Raw genomic sequence first — 19,528 nt, forward strand, 5'->3', positions numbered from 1 at the left:
TTTTCCTTCAGGACTCCAGTTACACATATATGAGACTGTTTGAAATGTTTCCACAGTTCACCGATTTTTTTCAATTTTATTTTCAAAAATAGGCTGTTTTTTATAGCAGTTCTGGATTCATGGCAAAATTGAACAGAAAGTGTAGAGAATTCCCATATATTGCTTATCCACACACATGCACAGCCTACCCCAATATCAGTATTCTACTGCTATATTTATTACAATCGATGAATTTATGTTGACACATTATTATAACCCAAAGTTCATAGTTTACATTGGTGTTCACTCTTGGCATTGTACATTCTATGGGTTTTGACAAATGTACACTACCATATATCTACCATTTTAGTATCATACAGAATATTTTCACTGTCCTAAAAATCCTCTGTGTTCCACCTATTTATCCTTTCTTTTTCCAGCCCATTGGCAGCCACTGATCTTTTACTCTAGCCATAGTTTTCCCTTTTCCAGAATGTCATAGAGTTGCAATCATACAGTATGTAGCCTTTTCAGATTGGGCTGTTTCGCTTAGTAATATGCACTTTACTCCATGTCGTCTCATGTCTCCATAGTTTATTTCTTTTTAGCACTGCCGTCAATACAGCTTAAGTATCTCTTATCCAAAATGCTTGGACTAGAAGTGTTTCAAATTTTGTTTTCTTTTTTGGATTTTGAAATATTTGCATATACATGATTAGATATCTTGGGAATGGGACTCAAGTCTAAATATGAAATTCATTTATGTTTCATATTACACCTTATGCACATAGCCTCAAGGTGATTTTATACAATATTTTGAATAATTTTGTTAATGAAACAAAGTCTGTGTTAAGTATGTGTGGAATTTTCCACTTGTGGAGTCAACGTGAATGTCACAAAATTTCATATTTTGGAGCATTTCAGATTTTTGGATTAGGGATGCTCAACGTGTACTTGAATGACTGTACTCCATAATAACTGTGGAATAATCTGTGGAATAACTGTTTTAATGCATTTGGTAATTCTAACATCTGTGTTATTTGAAATTGATTATTTTTCTCATTATGAGTTGTGTTTCCCTGTTTATTTTCATGCCTGATAATATTTGATTGGATGCCAGATGTTGTAAATTTTACTTTTTTGGTTGCTGGATATTTTTTGTTTTGTTTTTGTTTGCTGGATATTTTTGTAGTTCTACAAATATTCTTGAGCTTTGTTCTGGGACGCAGTTAACTTACTTGACCAGTTTGATCTTTGGGGATTTTGCTTTTATGATTTGTTAGGTGAGTCTGAAGAAATACTTAGTCTGTGCCTGATTATTCCCTATTACTGAGTCAAGACCTGGCTGAGTACTCTACCAGTACCCAATAAATTATGAGTTTATCCACTCTGGGTGGTAAGAGCAAGCACTATTCCTTGTTCTTTGTGAGTTCTGGGCACAGTTCCCTGTAAATTCGTTCTTTCCACTTAGCACATCTCCAGAATTCTCTCTGTATACAGCTCTCTCCTCTGTGATTCTCTGGCCTGAAAACTCCAACCAGGAGTTTCAGCTCCATTTCTCAATTTAGAATCTGCTGGGCTCTGCCTGGGACCCCCTTCTTGTACCACAGCCTGGATATTTTCTCAAGGCAGTAAGCTGGGGCAATTATGGGGATCACTTTTTTTCCCATTTTTTGGGAAACACTGTTTTTCATTGCCCTAATATCCAGTGTTTTGAAAATTGTTGTGCAACGTATATTGTCTGTTTTTTTTTTTTTATTTTTGGGTTCTTTCAGGTTGTAGTACCCCACTGGATTACTTTGAAGCTTTTCAGTATGCTCCTTTGAAAGATAAGCACTCTTTACTTTTTTCTGAAACCTTTTATATTGTCTGAACTCATCACGTGTAGACAGCACTGAGTTGCTGTGTTCATGAAACATGTATAAGTCTATGTACTAGTTTGCTTTATTTCCCAGTATATCAGTTTTGTTCAGTAACAGTCATTTGATAGATTAGTGCTCACCTTAAAATTTTTTAAAATTTTGAGCAGCTGATGGCTGTGTATGTTATCTCCTATATCTTTATATTATCCTGGATTCAGAGCCATAGAATGCTACTTAGATTCTTTAGGAAAGTCTTTGTGTGTCTGACATTCTGTTTATCATTTTCATAGAAAACATATTTAATACATGTATTTTTCCATAAAATATATGTTGTCATATTGGGTTCAGATCTTGGCTTTACCACTTACTGACTGTGGGGCCTTGAATCAGATACTTAACCTTTGTATGCCTCATTTTCTTCATGTGTAAAATGGTGATAGTAATGGCATTTACCTCATAGGGTTGTTAGTAAGGTTTAAATGTATTAATAATATGTAAAGAGCTTAGGATAGTATCTGGCACCTAAGTGCTATAAATGTGTGTTTGGTATTATTATTTTTACCACTGCTATCACCACCACTGCATATATTACTGCTAGTGTCCATGCCAGGAGAACCATGTCTGTTCCCTAGATGACATATGGGTGTGTGTGTCTAAAGGTGAGGTGACTGTGTGGTCTTGTGCTACTCTCTCTTGAGTCCTCCTTGGCCTCTGGAGTGATAGTATTGCTGTCCACCTGGTCACTGTGTCCTGCTGGTAAGTGCTGTTGCAGTCTGTGGTCAGCAGATGGTCCAGTGGTTCTCCTTGCTTCACTGGCCCTACCTTGGCTCATTCTGACTCTGAGGTTTGGGTGTCATGTTCTTTAAGCCCTAGACCTGGGCAGTAAGACAAACAGCCCTCAGTTACTGAATGTTTGCCTCCCCTGGGGCAAAACCCTGTCCTTCAGTAATTTTGCTACCAGAATCCCCAACTCCCTTCCTTTTCTTTCATTGGGCATACAGAAAATTCGGGATGCCTTTTATGCCTTGTGGGAGCCAGAGAACTCTGGATAACTAAATCCATGCCCTCCTTCCTCCTAGCCCTTCTTTGTTGATGATTCAGCCCCCACCTTTTCATTAAGGGGCATCTTGTGTAGCAGTCTCCTCCCAGAACCCCAAAAGGGAAATGGATCAAAGACGCCTGTTTTTTTAGCTTTTTCTTCCATCTGCCTAACATATCTTTTTCCTTTTGGAACTCTGTCCTGGAGAGAGGAGATGAGAACAGACTTTTGTCACTGCTGTTTCCTTCCCACTGTTCTCTTCTTCTGTCATGAAGACATCAGAAGTCTAGGCTGGGTAGACTTTCCATTTCCTCTGCCACTTTCCTTTGGGCATGATGGCAGGTGTGATACTAGGAAGGGGTAATCTGCTTGCTGATAAGGAAATGTGTGTTGGGAGATAGTTTAAAAAATATTATCCTTGGCTGGGCGCAGTGGCTCATGCTTGTAATCCCAGCACTTTGGGAGGCCGAGGTGGGTGGATCACCTGAGGTCACGAGTTCAAGACCAGCCTGGCCAACATGGTGAAACCCCGTCTCTACTAAAAATACAAAAAAATTATCCAGGCGTGGTGGTGTACACCTGTAGTCCCAGCTGCTGGGGAGGCTGAGGTACTAGAATTGCTTGAACCTGGGTGGTGGAGGTTGTAGTGAGTCCAGATTGCGCCACTGCATTCCAGCCTGGGTGACAGAGTGAGACTCCATCTCCATAAAAATAAATAAATAAAATAAAATATATCCTTGTTAAATAGGTTAAAGGGAAAAAGAATATTTTAGGGTAAAGGTGGGGGTGCCAGTTTGGATGGGAATTAGGGAAGGTTTCTCTGAGGACATAACATTTGAACAATTTCAAGGCTGTTTTGTAGTATTGACAAAATTTAGTACTAGGATCAAGATTGCTTGTGCACAAAGCCAAAAGATGGTCTCTCTTATGCCCTCTTCTTCCCATATTGCAGTTAGTACATTCTGTTTTTCTGCAGTGGTAACTCTTTCTGGCCTAGTTGCTCAGTTTCTCGTTCTGGTCTTGTAACACATTTATTCTGCCTATCAGTATACAGTCCTAGTATGGAGAGGCTGGCAAAAACCTGAGGCAATATTTCTTCAAGCAAGCTACTGGTTTCAGAACCATCTGGGACACTTAAAATTGCACCTCTCTAACCCACTCCAGTGTCATAATTACTAACAGTTTCATTTGGAATCTGATACTGTTGAATTTATCATATTACTTGAGGACAAGCACTTTGTTATAGTTATCTTTTTAGCCACACAGCAGTGTAAATTCTAAGTAAGTGTTTGATAAATTGATTTATTAGGAAGCTAGGAGAGAGACATTTCAAGTGGTTTAAAAGGTTTGCTATTTGGGGTGACATCAGCAAAAGTGGCACAGTAAAGAGTAAAATTTTACTCTTCCCTAAGAGCAACAGAAGAACTGGCAGAACCTGTCAGAATCAACTTTTTCAGAACTCTAGAAATTAACCAAAGACTTGAAAAAAAAATGTGAAGAGTGCTTATTAACGAAAAATGGCTGAATCTTAGTAAGAATAATGAGCTTACCCAAGCACCATTCCCTGTTCCATGTGTCAGCTGGGGCTAAAATAACAGCCTGTGTTCCTGTACTGGAGGGAGCAGAACAGACCTCATTGTAATTATTTGTTTGCCTTCTTTGGTGGATCACTGGAAGAATGACTTAAAAATCTTGTCTTTATTTCTCCTAACTCAGAACTGGCCTACTTCTGAGAGTGGGAAGGACAGTAGTTATCAAGAAACATTTATAGACAAATAATTTAGTCATTGCTTCGTGAATCAATAGATAACAATGGGGGCAAACAGTAGACAAATTAAAGAGCTTAGGAGCAGAGATTGGGAATGAGAAGTCTATGAGGGCTTTGAAAAGCTTCATATATTCCCAAGAATGTAGAAGGCCACATGCTTGGCAAGGACTGTATGCATGCCCAGGGAAGACTTCTACCTCTCGCTGATTGTGAGACTCTGTGAAAGCAGGAAGTGAAGACTAAGGCAGAGTTAGAAGCTACCTAGCTAAGTAGTGAAGGTGTATCCCAAACCTACGCAGAGCCATTCTGCAGAGATGGGGAGATTTTTTGATTCCAAGCATTTAAGGCAGTCTGTCCAGTTGTTAGCTGGCCATTGAGCTAACAGAACAGAGACTCCAGTGACTGCACATAACAAGGAATACAGATTTTACAGAATTAGTTTTGATAAGTCTTGAAACACAACTACAACAATAAGCAGCAACAAAAAATTCTGGAGAGGGGAGAGAATCTGATTCCCAGAGTTGCCACATTATAAGATTTAAAATGTCTAGTGATTAACAAAAAAGTGTAAGATATGGAACACAACAAGAAAAAAAGCCATGAATAGAAATTGTCCCTGAGGAAGCCCAGGCATTGGAATTTCTAGACACTTTATATCAGCTATTTAAAATAATTCATCAAGAGCTAAAGAAAACCTTATCTTAAAAAAAACCAAAAAAACTAAAAACCTAACTGAAAGTTTGAGAACGGTGTCTCGCCAATTGAGAACATCAATAAAAAGATAGAAATTATGGACCAAACCAGGTAGACAAGCATGGTAACCGAAATGAAAAATTTGCTCCTAGGGCCCATCAGGAGATTAGAACAGGAAGAAGAAAGCAATTTGAAGGTAGTTCTATTGACTTTATCTAATTTGAAGAACAGAAAAGAAAAAAGAGTAATTAGAAACTATAAATAGAGCCTAACGAGACCTGTGGGATACCATCAAGTGTACCAACATACACATGACGGGAATCTCAGAAGGAGAGGAGAGATGGTGGGACAGAAAAATATTTGAAGGAATAATGGGCTGGGTGCAGTAGCTCATGCCTGTAATCCCAGAACTCTGGGAGACCAAAAGAGGCAGATCTCTTGAGCCCAGGAGTTTGAGACCAGCCTGGGCAACAGGGTGAAACCCTGTCTCTACAAAAAATACAAAAATTAACCATGCGTGGTGACATATGCCTGTAGTCCCAGCTACTCAGGAGGCTGAGGTTGGAGGATCACTTGAGCCCAGGAGGTCATTGCTGCAGTGAGCTGTGATTGCACTGCTGCACTCCAGCCTGGATGATAGAGTGAGACCCTGTCTCAAAAAAAAAAAAAAAAAAAAAAAGGGAAAGGGAAGTGAAATAGTGGCTAAAACCCCAAATTTGATTGATGCATTTATGCATGCAAGAAGCTCAGTAGACTCCAAGCAGGATAAAACCAGAGATTCACAGCTAGACACATCATAATCAAACTGTTGAAAGCCAAAGAGAGAATCTTTAAAGCAGCAAGGGAAAAGCAGCTCATCACATACAGGGAAACCTCAGTAAGATGAATGCAGACTTCTCACCAGAAACTGTGGACCCCAGAAGGCAGTAGGATGACATATTCACATCCCTGAAAGGAAAAAGCTCAACGAAAACTTCCATATCTGGCAAAACTCCCCTTCAGAAATGAGGGAGAAATAAGATATTCCTAATACACCAAAACTGTGAGAATTGTAGCTAGCAGGCCTGCCTACAACGAATGCTAAGGGGAATTCTTCCAGCTGAAATAAAAATGTGCTAGATGGTAACTCAAATCTGCCTGAAACAATAAAGAACATGGGTCAAGTTAACTACGTAGGTTAACTTAGCACTGGCCCAAGCTGGTCCCAGAAAAAGGAGGCCGTCCAATAATCAATTGCCAGAGGACAGGAAGGATGAAACCATATTTTTTTCTCCTCTTCACTTTCAGGAGCCCTGCACACTTCCCATATTTCAGTATATAATTTTTGAGTAAATTCGTAAGGTGTGATCTTTTCACCAGTCTAATTCTTCTACTACTACTACAAAAAAAGTAGACTTAGTATTATTAGTCCATAGGGAATGCAGTTTAAAACCACAGTGAGATACCTCTCCATATTCACCAGAATGGTTAATATTAAATGAATGGACATTACAGAGTAATGGCAAGGATAATGTTAGTAGGAGTTGAACTGGTATAACCATTTGGGGAAACTATATATTATGGCTACTTAGCAAAACATGCTTAGCTTATAACCCTACAAATCCACTCCTACGTATATTTCCAACATAAAGAAGTTATACACTTTAAAAATTACACTAAAAGACTTGCACAAGGATATTTATAGCAGCACTATTTATAGTAATAGCTGAAAGCTAGAAATGGATCCAAGTACCTATCAACTGGGGGATGTATAAATAGAATACGTTATATTCATGCAATTAGATATTACTCAGCAGTAAAAAGAAGCAAACCAGTGATACGTGCAACATGATGAATCTCAGAAATATTATACTAAGTGTACACAGCCAGATGCAAACAAGTATATACTGTAGGTTTCCATTTATATGAAGTTCAAAAGTAGCTAAAACCAATCTTTTGTGATAGTAGAATAGTGATTATTCTGGGGTACTGACTGGGAGGCAACACAAAAGAGACTGTTGAGGGGCTAGAAATGATCACTGTCCTATCTGGGTAGTGGTTACATGGCTGTATACATAAAATTTTGAGTTATATACTTCAGACAGTGTTGCTGTTAAGATCTATATATACACCATATTATGAAAGATACTTTTTAGGATCTTAAATCTTGATTGCTCTGTCAATGTTATTCAAATCAAGGATGTATAGTATTGTCAAGTTCAATCATCCTAGAAGGAAATTCAATTATAGTTTCATTTTTGTAACTGTTAAAAGCATTAATTAAGATATAAACATGTTAAACAATTCTCCTTTGAGACATAAACATAAAAACAGGTCTACTGATTAGTCTGTTGATTACCCTATTGCATTTTAGCCGGTGTTTAAATATTTGGTCATGTGTGTTATTCTTGAAGTCCAGAATGTGCTTAGGGTAATTATTAGCAAGAATTAACTAAATTGGTTCTGTTATTTCATGCTGGAGGACCAGAGTCAATAAGGGGATGAGTCAGTAAAGGGACTTTTGAGAAATGAAATATCAGTGTTTTTGCAACCGTTTGTAGGCCATAAAAAAGAAATCAGATTTGTTCTTGCAAAGAATGCAGGACTGGCCAAACACCAAAATGTTGCTACATAGAGAAAATGAAACAACCAGAGACAAAACCACAACAGAACTGCTTTCATCCCCAACAGAACTGCTTTCATCCCCAAACTACTGAATAAGTACTGAGATGCGACCGAGACACGGGGGAGAGAAAGGGTAAACAGTGGAGGAGAGAGATTTTTTTGACCTTATGCTAACTATTAATCTGAAGCTAGAAATCCTGATTTTATCTGAAAAATTAGAAACAGCTTTCCGCAGTTATTCATTTATTCAACAAATATTTGTTGAGCTCCCATTATGTACCTAGAATCATCCTGGGCACATAAGATACAGTAGCAGACAAAACAAAAATTCTTGCCCTTATGGGACATATATTGGGGGAGGGGGTGTGGCAGAAATGCATACACATGTTATACATGTAGCATGAGGTTAGATTAGGTGGCTTCTTTTTCTTTCTTTCTTTTTTTTCTTTTTGAGACAGAGTTTCCCTCTATCACCCAAGCTGGAGTGCAGTGGTACAGTCTCGGCTCACTGCAACGTGCTCCTCTCAGGCTCAAGCAATTCTTCTGCCTCAGCCTCTCAAGTAGCTGGGATTACAGGCATGTGCCACCATGCCCAGCTCATTTTTATATTTTTAGTAGAGATGAGGTTTTGCCATGTTGGCCAGGCTGGTCTTGAACTCCTGACCTCGAGTGATCCACCCACCTCGGCCTCTCAAAGTGCTGGAATTACAGGCGTGAGCCACCACACCCAGCCAAGGTGCTACTTTTTAAACTATGCCATAGTTTAGCCTTCAACTGTATATGCCTTATGGAACCTCCAGTTTAATGCTGCTGTTGATACCCCTATTACATTTTCTAATGAGACCTTCCTCAGCACTTTAAGAATGAAATCTACTTGTATGACTCAAGGTTGATGTGTCTTACTCAGTGGCAAAGAACAGAATAAGAAATAGATCCAAACATATGGGAATTTAAGACAGTGAAATGATTTTTTACAGAAAGAAGTCAGAGTATTGGGTCCTAACGTCAATACAGATCAAAGCTGAAATTAATAAAATAGAGAAAAATAGAATAGGATAAATAAAAACCAAAATCAGTTCTTTGGGATGGTGAGTAAAATGTAAACCGTTTGTAATACTGATGAAAATAAAAGTGAATATATATTATAAAGGCATGAGGAAAGAGAAATAATCACAACTATATAATGATTTTTTTTTTTTTTTTTTTTTTTGAGACAGAGTCTCACTCTGCTTGCGCCAGGCTGCAGTGCAGTGGGGCTGCATCTCAGCTCACTGCAACCTCTGCTTCTCAGGTTCAAGTGATTCTCCTGCCTCAGCCTCCTGAGTAGCCTGGGATTACAGGCATGCGCCACCACGCCCAGCTAATTTTTATGTTTTCAGTAGAGACGGGATTTCACCATGTTGGCCATGCTGAACTCCTTACCTCAGGTGATCCGCCTGCCTTGGCCTCCTAAAGTGTTGAGATTACAGAGCGTGAGCCACCGTGTCCGGCCTATAAAAGACACATTTTTAAAAAATGACATGAGAATACATGAAAGTACATTTGTAATACATTTGAAAGTCTAGAAACAATGGCTGATTTTTCAAGATAGATGGAGAGCTTAAGTAGGTTGATTAGCATCAAAGAGATTAAAAGACGATTAAGAGATATCATTTTAAAAGGAAGAGACAATACACAACTGAATTATTTCTAAGCAGTAGAGAACAGATGAGTCCAATGCTGTTTAAGCTATTTTAGTTCATAGGAAAAGATGGAAAACTCCCCATTCATTTTTACAAGGCTATGATTTAATGACAGAACCCAGTAGAAATTACATAAAAGAAAACTTTAGATTAGTTTTCTTATGCATACAGATGCTAAAACCATACATAAAATACCAGTAAATAGAATTCAGCAGTGTAGCAAAGATTGATCAGCTATTATGACCAAATAGTTTTTGTTTCAGCAACAAAAGAATAGTTCACTACTAGAAAAATCTGTCAACAGAATGTACTGCATCAATAAATTAAAGGAGAAAACCATATGATCATATCATTCAGTGCCGAAAAGGCTCTGGGTACAATTCAGTTGTCATTCATAATAAAAGCTCTTAAGAAGGAACAGGAAAAAAACTACCTGGATATAATAAAGACTCAACATGTTTTTACTGAGCACCCATTATATGGCCAATAATGTTCCAGGAGTTAACAGATAAAACATTTAGAGCCATCTCATTTTTTAAAAAAGAATGAATTAAATGTTTAGATTGTCAGGTGGTAATAAGTGCTATGAAATAAGAAATAAAGCAGGGAATAGGAGGTTGCCAAGAGCTGGGATGTAGGAATTGTCAGGGAAGGACTCATTGGTAAGGTGATACTTGAGTAGAGAACTGTAGGAGAGCAAGTGAACAAAGCAGGCAAAAATTCCAGCCATCATGTATTCTACAGTCTCATGGTGGGGGACGGGGGGAGACAAAAAAACATAATAAAACATATAGCATATTAGAAGGTTTTAATAAAAAAAGGAAAAACAGAGGAAAATAAAGGGGACCAGGGATTTTGAAGGTCAGATTATAACATGAAGTTAATAGTCTTATTGAGAAGGTGATATCTGAGCGAAGTCTCAAAGGAGGTGAGAGAGTTAACGAAGTAGATATACAGGAAAGAGTGCTCCAGGGAGAGAGAAGAGTCACGGTAAAGTAACTATCAAGAGACCGACCACACCTGGCCTAGTCAAGGACCTACAAAGATGTCAATAGGACTGGAATAGAGTGAAGGAGGGAGTGTGTGAAGGTCAGGTTATGTTATGTAGGACCTTGTAGACCACCGTAAGGACTATTTTAAAAATTACCTTAATGAGTTTTTATAAGGCAAACACTCTTATAACTGTCACCCATGTTAGAAATAGAACCATATCAGTCAATCCAGAAGCTTTTTCACGTACCCTATCCCAAACTAAGTCCCCTCCTCTCCTCCCAAATTATTCACTATTCTGACACCTTTAGAAAGCACTTATTATGCTTCTTTATACTTTTATTACCCAAATATGCATTTAGACATTGTAGCTTATTCTTACTCATTGAAGATAATTTGACAAGTCTTCTCTTTCTTTTAATTGACAGATTTCCAAATGATCCATTCCTCTCTCTACCATACACTATTTTTTGAAGAACCCAAGCTATTTAGCCTGTAAAGTTATTCACAATGTGAATTTTGCTGATTGGAAAATTGTGCAATTTTGCAATTGAACTGCTGATTATCCAACATGTTCTTCTGAATTCTGTACTTCATTTAAATTGATCGCTGAGTCCAGAGGCTTAATCACACTCAAGGTCTTATTTGGTAAGGCTATATACATTATATGTGGTTGTCATTTTTCTTGTGGTTTTAGCAGCCATTGATCCTCAGTGCCTAGATTCATCAATTTGTTGGATATTGTAAAATGTTGATATTCTAATTCTGATTTCTTTTCTGTATCTTAGTTGGAACAATTTTATGAAGAGACACATCCTTGCCTCTATTTTTTGGTTGCCCAGGGTTACAGCTTTTCATATGGGAAAAGCATAATAAATGCTTGATTCTTTTGCTTTTTTTTTTTGGCCAGTTTTGAAGATAATGGTTTGGTTCATTTTCATCTTCCCAAGAGACCAATTTTATATGTTCTATCTATTGCAATTAGCATTTTTATTGAGTTCAAATTGTTTCTTCTCTGGCCACTAGATGCTTCTACACATTGGCTCCTGAGTACTCTTGCTGTGACCTCAGTTGTGTCTGATAGCTTCCTTGCTATCTGGTATGACAAGATTTGGTGTGACAAGATAACTTCCTTGCTATCTGGTATGACAAGATTTGGTGTGACAAGATAATACATGCTCAGCTGAGCTCAGTGATCAGTCATTTCTTTAAGACGCCCTACTTTCATTTAGTGGAAAATATTTTTTTCAAGACTGTTATCTGACCAGAAGGGATGAATACTGACTACATGAATATGTAGTCAGTATTCATAAGCCTTTTTCAGTGATCATAGCTAGGGGGTGTGTGTGTGTGTGTGTGTGTGTGAGTGTGTGCGCACGCGCACGCGCGATCAAATACTTCATGAATTCATACTGATACTTTCTATTCAAAAGCAGCACTAGCTGGGTGCAATTGCACACGCCCATAGGCCCAACTACTTGGGTGACTGAGGTGGGAGGATTACTTGAGCCCAGGCATTTGAGGCCAGCCTGGGCAACATAGCAAGACCCCTCTCAAAAAAACAAAACAACAACAACAGAAGTGGAACTATAGGGTTCTAGATTAAATCCGTATTACCTTTCTTCACACTAAGAATCATTGTTCTGAAGGACACATGGTATGATAGGATTATCCTATCATATGATTATTCATTTGCTTTCTCAAACATTATACAGTCACCACCATTAAGATTAATGAGAACAGCTAAAGAAAATAATTATTTGCATATGCTCTCTCTCATCTTCTCCTATATTTAAAAAAAATAGTATCTACATCATCAGAGTACACTTACATACCATGTCACTCTTAACTACTTTTATTTCCATGGATAGCTGTTTACTTAATATCATCCCAGTTCTTTGTCAGTGCCCCGCTAATCATTTTGCTTCTCTGAAGCTAGTTTTCTTTGTCTCCAGGCTGGAGTGCAGTGGCGCGATCTCAGCTCACTGCAACCTCTGCCTCCTGGGTTCAAGCGATTCTCCTGCCTCAGCCTCCCGAGTAGCTGGGACTATAGGCTCACACCACCATGCCCAGCTAATTTTTTTTGTATTTTTAGTAGATATGGGATTTCATCATGTTGGCCAGGATGGTCTCAATCTCCTGACCTTGTGATCTGCTCGCCTTGGTCTCCCAAAGTGCTGGGATTACAGGTGTGAGCCACCACACCTGGCCTGCAGCTCATGTTCTAGTACAGGAGTTGGCAAATTATGATCTGCTACCTGTTTTTGTAAGACCTGTGAGCTAAGAATGGTTTTTTACAAATTTATATTTTAAAAATTTTATTTGTATATATTTAAGGTATACAACATGGTCTCTTGCTAGAAATATACATAGTGAAACGACTACTACTGTCAGGAAATTAACATGTTTGTCACTAGACATAGTTACCTCTTTTTGTGTAAGAGGATCTAAAAGCTTAGCAAATTTTTTTTATACTGTATTCTATTATTTACTATAGTCTCTATGTTGTACATCAGATCGCTAGACTTATTTTATGTACGTATGTATGTATGTATGTAATTTATTTATTTTTGAGATAAGAGTCTCGCCGTATCACCCAGGCTGGAGTACAGTGGCACGACCTCAGCTCACTGCCACCTCTGCCTTCCGCGTTCACGTGATTCTTCTGCTTCAGCCTCCCGAGTAGCTGAGATTACAGGCATGTGCCACCACGCTCGGCTAATTTTTTTGTATTTTTAATAGAGACAGGGTTTCACCATGTTGACCAGGCTGGTCTCAAACTCCTGACCTCAGATGATCTGCCTGCCTCAGCCTCCCAAAATGCTGGAATTACAGGTGTGAGCCACTGTGCCTGGCCTGTTTATTTTATATAAGTGCAAGTTGGTACCCTTTGACCTACATCTCCCCATTTCCTCCCATTTCTGCCCCTGGTAACCACCATCCTATTCTGCTTTGATGTGTTTTACTTTTTTAGATTCTTTATATAAGTGAGATCATACAGTATTTGTCTTTCTGTGTCTAACTTATTTCACTTAGCATAATGTCCTCTAGGTTTATCCATGTTGTTACAAATGGCAGTGTCTCCTTTTTAAAGACTGCATAATATTTCATTGTGTGAGTGTATGTATTAATCCATATATACGTATATATCCATATCCATATCGTGTATGTATCACCATTTCTTTAGCCATTCATTTTTTTCATTTTAGGACATTTTTAAAGGGTTGTAAAAATTGTAAAAAGAGAATATGCAACAGATTCTTCTTTGGATTATAGAGCCTAAACTATTTGCTATCTAGTCTTTTACAGAAAAAGTTTGCCAGCATACACCCTAGTAGATTCTTCAGAAAGTGTCTGTGGGAACAATATTCTCCGAGTTTGTAATTTTGATAACAGCTGCTCTGTGCCTTTTATACTTTTACACATTATTTTTCTTGGATATAAGATTCTTGGCTTATTTTTCTTCCATATGTATATTAAATAGATTGTTCGGTTTCTTCTAGGGAAAAAATATTGATATTCTACAAGAAAAGAAAATTATAAACCAGTATTTCTGATGAATATAGATGCAAAAATCCTCAACAAAATATTAGGAAACAAAATTTGTTGGCACATTTATAAGAATCATTTACCATAATCAAGTGGGACTTATATTTGGGATACAAAGGTAGTTCAAAATAATGCAAATTAATAAATGTGATATACCACATTTACAGAATGAAGGACAAAAATCATATGATCATCTCAATAGATGCAGAAAAGGCATTTGACAAAGTTCAGCATCTTTTCATGATAAAAACTCTCAACCAATTTAATACAGAAGAAGGTATGTCAACACAATAAAGACTGTATCATAAGCCCATAGTTGACATCATCCTCAGTATTGAAAAGTTGAAAGCTTTTCCTGCAAGATCAGGACAGGATGCCCACTCTCACCCCCATTCTTTTTTTTTTTTTTTTTTTTTTTGACATGGTTTCACTCTGTTGCTCAGGTTGGAAGGCAGTAGTGCAGTCACAGCTTACTGCAGCCTCCTCCTCCAGGCTCAAGCAATTCTCCCACCTCAGCCTCCCAAGTACCTGGGACTACAGGTACATACCCCCATGCCTGGCTAATTTTTGTGTATTTTATAGAGTTGGGGTTTTGCCATGTTGCCCAGGCTAGTCTCAAACTCCTAGGCTTAAGCAGTCTGTCCACCTTGCCCTCCTAAAGTGCTGGGATTACAGGTGTGAGCCACTGTGCCTGGCTTCCCTCTCACCACTTCTCTTCAACACAGTACTGGAGTCCTAGCCAGAGCAATTAAGCAAGAGACAGAAATAAAAGGCAGCCATGTCAGAAAGGAAGAAACTAAATGGTCTCTGTTTGCTGGTGACATGATCTTACATATAGAAAGTCCTAAAGACTAAGAACTATAAAACACTGATGAAAGAAATTAAACACACTAATAAATGGAAAAATATCCTGTATTCATGGATTGGAATATTGTTAAAATGGCCACACTACTAAAAAGATCTATAGATTTCAATACAATCCCTATCAAAATTTCAGCGATATTTTCACAGAAATAGAAAAAGCACTTCTAAAATTTATATGGAACTACAAAAAGGCCCAAATAGTCAAAGCAGTCTTGATAGAAAAGAACAAAGCTGGATGCATCACAGTATTTGACTTCAAAATATACTCTAAAGCTATAGTAATCAGAATAGCATGGTGCTGGCATAAAAATAGACGTATAAACCAATGGAACTGAATAGAGAGCCCCCAGAAATAAAGCCACATATTTATGATCAGTTGATCTTAAGAGTGCCAAGAATACACAATAGGGAAAGGACAGTCTCTTAAATAATGTTGGGAAAACTGGATATCCACACGAGAAGAATGAAGTTAGACTCTTACCTCACATCATATACAACCATCAACTCAAAATGGGTCAAAGTTTTATCTTGAAAAAACATTATTTTTTTCTTTTGAGACAGGGTCTCACTCTGTCCCCCAGGTTGGAGTGCAGTGGTGTGATCTTGGCTCACTGCAACCTCCGCCTCCTGGGTTCAAACGATTCTCTCACCTCAGCCTTCTGAGTAGCTGGGACTACAGGTATGTGCCATCACACCCAACTAATTGTTGTTCTTTTCTTTTTTTTTTTTTTCTGGTAGAGATGGTGTTTCACCATGTTGGCCAGGCTGGTCTTGAACTCCTGACCTTAAAAGAATCACCTGCCTTGGCCTCCCAAAGTGCTGGGATTACAGGCATGAGCCACCTGCACCTGGCCTCAAAATGGATTAAAGGTTTAAATGTAAAACCTGAAACTGTAAAACTACCAGAAGAAGATATAAGGGAAAAGCTCTATGACGTTGGTGTGGACAATGAATTTTTGGATTTGACCTCAGAAGCATTGGCAACAAAAACAAAAATCGTCATATGGGATTATGTCAAACAAAAAAGCTCTGCACAGTAAAGAAAACTATGAACAGAGCAAAGAGACAACCTATAGAATAGGATGATATATTTGCAAGCCATACATCTGATATAGAGTTAATATCCAAAATATGTAAGGAACTCAATTCGGCAAGAAAACACATAATCTAAAAAATGGGCAAAGAACCTGAACAGACGTTTATCAAAAGAAGACATACAAATGGCCAACAGTTATATGAAAAAAATGCTCAGCATCACTAATCATCAGAGAAATGCAAATTAAAACTACAGTGTACCTCATACATGTTAGAATGGCTATTACAAAAAAGGTAACAAGTGTTGCCAGAGATGTGGAGAAAAGGGAGACCTATACACTGTTGGTGATACTGTCACTTGGTACAGCTGTTATGGAAAACAACATGGAAGTTCCTCAAAAAATTGAAAATAGAACTACCATATGATCCAGCAATCCCACTACCAGGTATGTATCCAAAGGAATTGAAATCAGTATGTGGAAGAGATACCTGCACTCACATGTTCATTACAGCACTACTCACAATAGCCAAGATATCAGTCCAAGTGTCCATTCACAGATGAATGGATAAAGAAAATGTGGCATATATACACAATGGAGTACTATTTAGCCTTTAAAAGGAGGAAATCTTGTCATTTGTGACATCATTAATAAACCTGTAGAACATTATTGTAAGTGAAATAAGCCAGGCATGGAAAGACAAATACTTGGGATCTCATTTCTATGTAGAACCTAAAATAGTCAAATTCATAGAAGCAAGAGTAGAATGGTGGTTACCAGGGCCTGGAGGTTAGAGGAGTGGGGATTAGAGATGTTGGATTAAAGGATATAAAATTTCATTTAGACAGGAAGAGTAAGTTCAAGAGATGTATACTGTGGTGACTATAGTTAATAACAATGTATTCTATACTTGAAAATTGCTCAGAGAATAGATTTTAAATGTTCTCATGACAAAAAAGTGATTATGTGAGGTAATGCACATGTTAATTAGCTTGATTGAGCCATTTCACCATGTATACATATTTTAAAACATGTTATATATTCAGTTTTTCTCAGTTTAAAAAACTAATTTTTTAAAAGTATTGATGTTGAAAAGTTTGATCTAATTTTCTTCTCCTGTAGGTAATTTGCACACTTTGCTTAGCTACTCAAATTTTTTTTTAAAGTACAATAATTTTACTAGAATATGTTTTGTTGGTCATCATAAAGCAGATATTCTCAGATACACCTTGTGTTCTGTCAATATATAGGTTAAGAAAACTTTTTTAAAATAATATTTTCTTAAATTTTGGTTTTTAGTATTTGCTGTGGTCCCTAACTTTGATTTTCTTCTTCAAAGACTCCAATTTTTCATGTTAGACTTTTTTTGCCTGTTAATATTTTTCACTTTCTTTTGAATTGTTTTTTTTAAATTTTAAATTTATTTCTTCTATATCTATGTATTTTTTTGAGGCAGAGTCTCACTCTGTCTCCCAGGCTGGAGTGCAGTGGTGTGATACCGGCTCACTGCAACCTCTGCCTCCTGGGAGTATAGGCACGTGCCATCATGCCCGGCTAATATTTCTTCTATTTTCAATTGTTTTAAATTGGAAAGCTTTTAAATCTTTGAAGGCATTCTATTTCACTTTTAATTTGTTTTAAGATTCTCTAGCATATATTAACTTGTCTTCCTTCTAGTTTAGTTTATTTCTGTAATGATTTTTCCTTTCATTTCTAAATTCCTGAGCTCTATCACCTTATTTCTAATATGATTTATGTATCATTTTCTCAATGTCTTTTAGCTTGTTTTAAAATAGTAAACTACAATTTTAATGTTTTGTAGCATGTCTTTTTTTGTTTATAGGAATGTTCTTCTTCTCTGTTTTCTTTTAACAATTCTTTATGGTATTTGACCAAATACTTTTTTGTCACTCATTTTTACTGAAAAGCAGTTTTCTCAAGCTTTTGGGAGGAGGAATAGTTCAAGCTGTCTTTATTAATTTCATAGCTCTCCCTCTCCTGTTTTTCGGTTTTGTTCTGGTAAAGCATTAAATAATATGGTGGCTTGCTTTCTGAGACTTCCTGACTCCATACCCTTCCTTCGCTTGTATCTGGGCCTTCTCTTTCCTTTGTCTCTGTCACCATTGTCATAGCCCAATTCTGATTCTCTTCCCAGAAGTTTCTCATTGCAATGTCCTGTCCTGGAAAGGAGTTTTGGCTGGTTGGTTTCAAGTCCATGTTTCCCATCTTTCTCTGGCCCCTGCCAGAACCTACCAGTGTCCCTTATAGTCACTTTTTGGTTTAATGAAACCTTTCCCAATTTCACCTGGTGTTCTCAAATAGGTCTGCTCTGATTTTTAGAGTTTGGTTTATGGCTGCTTTGGTGTTTCCCATTCTCGGTTTTCAGAAGTGTCGTTGCTTCTTTTTCTTCCACCAAATTAACATTCATTCCATGCGGGGATTGTGGTTACTGTTGGTTGTCTCCACGAACTTGTATTTTGGAGTTTGTGAGCTACTTTGTCATCTAGTTTTGTTGTCCACGGTGTTTTAGTTTTGTTATCGGATTGCTTTGTATGTTTTTAGGGAATGATTTGGTGAGACCAAAACTATTCACAATAGTTTTTTCTGTTTGGATGATCTCACCAAATCATCACCTAAATCTATCCAAATCAGAAAATCTATTCAAATAGGAAAAAACTATTCTGTGATTACTCAGATTCCCTCTCATTTCCAGTGCTTAGACTCTGAGTGACTAGGGAGTCACTGCAGGATTTTGAACAATGGAGTGACATGACCTGACTGGTGTTTTAAAGACTCTGTCTAGTGATAGACTAAGAATAGACCACAGGAATGTAGAGGAAGAAGCAGGGAGACCTATTAGAAGAATGTTGCAGAAATAGGCTGGGTAGATCACTTGAGGTCAGGAGTTCGAGACCAGCCTGGCCAACATGACAAAACCCTGTCTCTACTAAAAATACAAAAATTAGCTGGGCGTGGTATTGGGCGCCTGTAATCCCAGCTACTCAGGAAGCTGAGGCCGGAGAATTGCTTGAGCCCATGAGGTTGCAGTGTGCTGAGATTGCGCCACTGCACTCCAGCCTGGGCAACAAGAGCAAGACTCTATCTCAAAAAAAAAAAAAAAAAAAAAAAAATTGCAGAAATCCAGGTGAGAGATGTTGACTTGGACTAGGTGAGCAGCAGTGGAGTTAATGAGAAGTGGCCAGATTTGCATATATTTTTAGGTATAGTTGTTAAGATTTCCTGATGGATTTGATGTGAAGTATGAGAGAAGGTAGTTGAAAAATAACTCTGGTTTTGTCCTGAGCAATCATAAGAATGGAGTTGCTTTTTTTTTTTAAGTATTATTATTATTATTATACTTTAAGTTCTAGGGTACATGTGCATAACGTGCAGGTTTGTTACATATGTATACTTGTGCCATGTTGGTGTGCTGCACCCATCAACTCGTCAGCACCCATCAATTC

General features: G+C 37.7%; 1 protein-coding gene across 4 annotated transcripts in view; it reads left to right on the top strand.

Annotated features, from left to right (window-relative positions):
- TPST1 (tyrosylprotein sulfotransferase 1) overlaps nucleotides 1-19,528 on the top strand; it is a 139,742-nt gene that overhangs the window by 41,312 nt on the left and 78,902 nt on the right. The window contains exon 3 of one of the 4 annotated variants that reach the window (XR_001889687.1): nucleotides 11,046-11,265. The exons of the other annotated variants lie outside the window; for them this stretch is intronic. The gene's annotated coding sequence lies outside the window, so the exon portion shown is untranslated. The remainder of the gene's footprint in view (nucleotides 1-11,045; nucleotides 11,266-19,528) is intronic. 4 annotated transcript variants of the gene reach the window in all.

Source organism: Rhinopithecus bieti, unplaced genomic scaffold (genome assembly GCF_001698545.2).
Source record: "Rhinopithecus bieti isolate Rb0 unplaced genomic scaffold, ASM169854v2 scaffold_24996, whole genome shotgun sequence".
Classification (NCBI taxonomy): Eukaryota; Metazoa; Chordata; class Mammalia; order Primates; family Cercopithecidae; genus Rhinopithecus; species Rhinopithecus bieti.